The following is a 5,000-nucleotide window of genomic DNA, read 5'->3' as shown; positions in this document are numbered from 1 at the left end:
TCGAAGTTATCGAGGTCGACCAGTTGTCTTGTTTTTTTTTTTTTTTTTTTTTTTTTTTTTTTTTTTTAAGGAGCTTTGACCAGTTGGTCTTTTGCAACCCCGATGATTGATTGATTGATTGATTGATTGGTTGATTGATTGATGGGGATCTTTCATCGGTTACCCTGAACCTCACAATTTTTTTATTTATTTTTGTTTTGTTATTTTATTTGCTCCCTCCCATCTTATTTATATGGAGGTCGACCAGTTGTCTCTGGATTTTTTTTTTTAAATGCAGATTGATTCATTGATTCATTGATTCATTGATTGATTATTCTTTTGATTTTGTGGGTGGGGTGGCGGGAGTGACGTGGTCTTTGATCCGGTGTCCTGGACCATTTCTTTGTTTGTTTGTTTGTTTGTTTAGATCCCCATGATTGTTTGTTTGTTATCTGGTCTTATTTCGTTATATTCATTCATTTTGAAGTACACGTGCTGTACCTTTAACCGAAGGGGCATCAGATCTTAGGGATTGGAAGTCATGAACTTCACTTTGTCTTGATTTCTTTCCTTCCTTCCTTCCTTCCTTCCTTCCTTCCTTCCTTCCTTCCTTCCTTCTTTCTTTCTTTTCTTTCTTTCTTTCTTTCTTTCTTTCTTTTCTTTCTAAGTGTATGTATGTATGTATGTATGTATGTATGTATGTATGTAGTTTGTTTGTTTCTGTCTTTCTTTCTTCGAGAAGGGTTCTCCTCTAACACTAACCCTGTGGTTTGGTTGGGTTGGGTTGGGTTGGGTTGCGTCGGTCGGTCGGTCGGTCGGTTGGTTGGTTGGTTGGTTGGTTGGTTTTTATAAGAATTGTTTCTGAATGTTAGAAATTCAGATCGATTTTCTTACTTTGGGGTTGTTTGTTTCCTACGATGGGTGGGGCCAGATGAATTATGAGAAGGGATGAGGTGACACCATGCCAGCTCTGTTTCTGAATCGATCCATCCATCCATCCGTCGGTGGTGGTGGTGGTGGTGGTGGTGGTGGTGGTGGTGGTGGTGGTGGTGGTGATGGTGGTGGATGCCTTTCTTTCTTTCTTTCTTTCTTTCTTTCTTTCTTTCTTTCTTTCTTTCTTTCTTTCTTTCTTTCTCTCTCTCTTTCTCTCTTTTTCTCTCTTTCTCTCTCTCTCTCTCTCTCCTCTCTCCTCTCTCTCCTCTCTCTCTCTCTCCTCTCTCTCTCTCTCTCCTCTCTCTCTCTCTCTCTCTCTCTCTCTCTCTTGATTGCTCGCTTGCTTGATTGCTTGCTTGCTTGCTTGCTTGCTATTCTTCTGTTGTAATTAATTTTGGTTTCTTGGTTTCTTGAAGACAGGGCTTTTCTAGTCCTTGAACCCGTGCATAGCTTATTTATAATTTTTTTCTTCTTCTTCTTCATTTTTCCTTTCTCTCTAGCCCTGCCTGGCTATCCTGGAAACATATCTGGCTCTGAAGAACCGGCTGGGCTCCAAATCACTCGTGCTGGGGTTAAAGGTGAGTGTTGGCAGACCCTGCTGCAAAGCAGACTGACATTCTGTTTGATGTCCATTCTTTGTTTGTGTCCTTCAGTGCTGGTAGGACAGACAGATGAACGCAGGCACACACACGCACAGAGGGTGGTAGGATTGTGGTGAGAAATTTCCACTGGCCTGGTCAGCCAGTGGGAATAAGGCTGGAAAGGAGTACTGACTATTACTAAACCATTATATTCCACATAAAACTGTTCAAATACAGCAATTCATTCATTCATTCATTCATTCATTCATTCATTCATTCATTCATTCATTTTCTTTTCTTGTGTTTGATTTCATCTATCAGAGATCCCCCTGCCCCTGGGACTGACTATATATGCCAGCCAGCCAGCCAGCCCATCAACGACATGCAAATGAAGAGGAAGAAACTTTATCACCCCAACCTAAGAAAGAAGACTCCTGCTTCAATCGGGGGATACAGATCCTAAGATGCTGTGTCGAGTCTGACGGAGGGGGGGGGGAGGGGGGGAGGGATCAGGATTTCTGCCGATAGCAAGCATTTCATTAAGAGATGATCCCACCTTAGGTTATAGTTGCACCTAGAATTCAATGGGAGTGGAATATGAACTGTGCGAGTGGTGTTGGACCCAGAAGTGAAGTACAACTTCCGGGAGATGCACCCACCCCACAGAGTCACTCACAGGATACAAGTTCGATGCAAAAGCAAAAGGACGTTATTCCAACGCCTTGGGGGTTGTTGCCTGGGAAGAGAACCACCCCGAGTTTCCAAAGCAGTCAGATTTTTTTTTTCTAAAGAGATTTATTTATTTATTTATTTATCATGTATGCAGTGCGTGCCAGAGGAGGACACCAGATCACATTGCAGATGGTTGTGAGTCACCATGTGGTTGCTGGGAATTGAACTCAGAACCTCTGGAAGAACAGCCAGTGCTCTTAACCCCTGAACCATATCTCCAGCCCCAAAGCAGGCAGTTTTTATGTCCTTTTGGTCACTAGGCAGGAGTACGACAACATATTGATTGGCTATAACATACATACATACATACATACATACATACATACATACATACTTACATACATACATGGGTCATTTACTTACTGATTGGCTGGACGACTTTGGAAATTTATTTTGTGTTTTACACCTGCAAGTCCATAGGACAGCTAGGTTTTTTGTTTTGTTTTGTTCTGTTTTGTTTTGTTTTGTTTTGTTTTTCCCCTCAGGGAACAGAGTGACTTATACTTATTTTCAAAACTTGGGTGCTCTGTTGCAGGGTAACCCATAACAATTTTTAGAAACCAGACAGTTGTTAAAGCTAACAGAAACTAGTAATGGTAACAAGTTCCAGAGACTGGTCATCATGACCATATGTGTTCTTTGTCCCAGAGCTGTGTGCTCTGCGTGTGTGCGTGTGTGCGTGTGTGCGTGTGTGCGTGTGTGCGTGCGTGCGTGCGTGCGTGCGTGCGTGTGTGTGTGTGTGTGTGTGTGTGTGTGTGTGTGTGTGTGTGTAGCCAGAGCTGCTGGTGGGTATCAGGCTAGGCTTGATTTGGGGGTCTTTCAGTGGCGTGCTGTCAGAAGTCTAACAACAGGCACCAGTCATCACAGATCACAGGCTTCTTTGTTTTGTTTTTGTTTATTTGTTTTGTTTTTGTTTTTTGAGGCTCTGTTTCTCTGTGTAGCCTTGGCTGTCCTGGAACAACTTGGCTGTGTTTATCTGACCAGGCTTGGCCTCAGACTAACTGAGAAACACCTGGCTCTGCCTCTCTGAGTGAGTGAGTGTGTGAGGGGGATTAAAGGCGTTCATCCAATACCGCTGGGGAACACCAGTCATATGTTAATGACAGGGCCATTGAGTTCCTCCCAAGGGAAGGAGTGAGTGAATGGAGACGCACCCTTACACAAATGCCCGTCTAGTAAATCTCTGACATTCCTGTTCTTGGTGTTCTTCTTTAGGAGGGTGAAGCGGGAATTCCTGGTTTCCCTGGTGTAGGGGATTTTGTTTTTTGTTTGGAAAGTCTAGGCTACCAACCACGATACACCTCTCTCTCTCTCTCTCTCTCTCTCTCTCTGCCCTGAATTTCCAGAGGGAAAAGCATTGATGATATCGAGAAGAGTTAGGAATGAAAGTTAAAAAGGTGCTGGACAAGCGTGGTCTGTCTGCAATGCTGAAATGTGAAATGTTGGAACTTTGTCAAATGGCAACAGTCACCTAGTGTTGGTCCATGCCACATCCCTTCCTCATCAGTGTAAACAAGTGAAAGTGAATAAAAAATAAATTCATGGATGGAAGAATAAATAAATAAATAAATATGAAAATTTCCAGTTGTTTTATTGATTTCTAATTTCATCGGAGCTAGATATTTGCTCCCTCAAACCCCCACCCCCATGTCATTTATTATTTCCAACTCAGGGCAGCCAGCCCCCTGCCTTGACTGCCTGCTAACTAACTGGAGTGGGAGAGGGGGAGAGGGGAAGGAGGAGGAGGAGGAGGAGGAGGAGGAGGAGGAGGAGAAGAACCCACCTAATACACTCAGATCCAGACATTGAAATGAACTCATGGAACCTGGTATTGCCTCCTTGTTCTAATTTCGAATTTTAAAAAGGGCAGGGGAGCCAGGAAACAGATACCTTAATAGACGGAGCAATTATAGGTTTAAGGAGAAATCCAGCACTAGGGAAATCTCCAGGGATCCACAAGGATGACCCCAACTAAGAATCCTAGTGACAGTGGAAAGGCTACCTTAAATGTCCTTTCCGTATCATGAGATTGATGACTAACTACGTTAAATGAATGCCATCCCCATCATAGAGCCTGTATCCAGTAGCTGATGGAAGCAGAAGCAAGCATAGATTCACAGCTAAGCACTGAGCCCAACTCCTGGAATCCAGTGTGAGTGAGGGAAGTAAGAGTGATGAGCAAAAGGGGTCGGTCGGTCAGTGAGGACCATGCTGGGGAAACCCACAGAAACAGCTGACCTATACAGAAGGGAGCTCACGGACCACTCCAGTCCGATAGCTGGGGAACAAGCATTAAGACTACACCAGCATAAGGCTGACATGGGTGGCCTCTGGCATGGAACCAGTATTTATCACTAGTGCACGAATGGACATCGGGAGCCAGCCCATTCCCTATGGAGGAATACTAGATACACTGGGGTGGGGGTGGGGGTTGAGTGGTGGGAGAAAGAAGCCTAGGCTCCTTTCACAAGTGATGTGACAGACTTTGATGATTCCTCACATGGGTGGGAGGCCTCAGCCTTCCTGAGAAGTGGATGGCAAGGGAGGGGGGGGTGGGCTGCTGGGGGGGTGTTGGTTGGTTGGTTGGTGGAAGTGATGGGAGGACAGCAGGGCCAGGGAGCTGGGATTGAATATGTACATAAGATTGACAAACAACCAAACAAACCAAAAACAATGGGCTGGGAGATGTTCAGGGTAGGGGGCGGCTGCCTTCAGAGGTTCCTGAGTTCAATTCCCGCAACTTACATGGTGGGCTCACACTGGAGATCTGGTGTG

The sequence above is a fragment of the Cricetulus griseus genome, unplaced genomic scaffold (genome assembly GCF_003668045.3).
Source record: "Cricetulus griseus strain 17A/GY unplaced genomic scaffold, alternate assembly CriGri-PICRH-1.0 unplaced_scaffold_263, whole genome shotgun sequence".
In the NCBI taxonomy this organism is placed as follows: domain Eukaryota; kingdom Metazoa; phylum Chordata; class Mammalia; order Rodentia; family Cricetidae; genus Cricetulus; species Cricetulus griseus.
Note: the sequence above shows the minus strand (reverse complement) of the source record.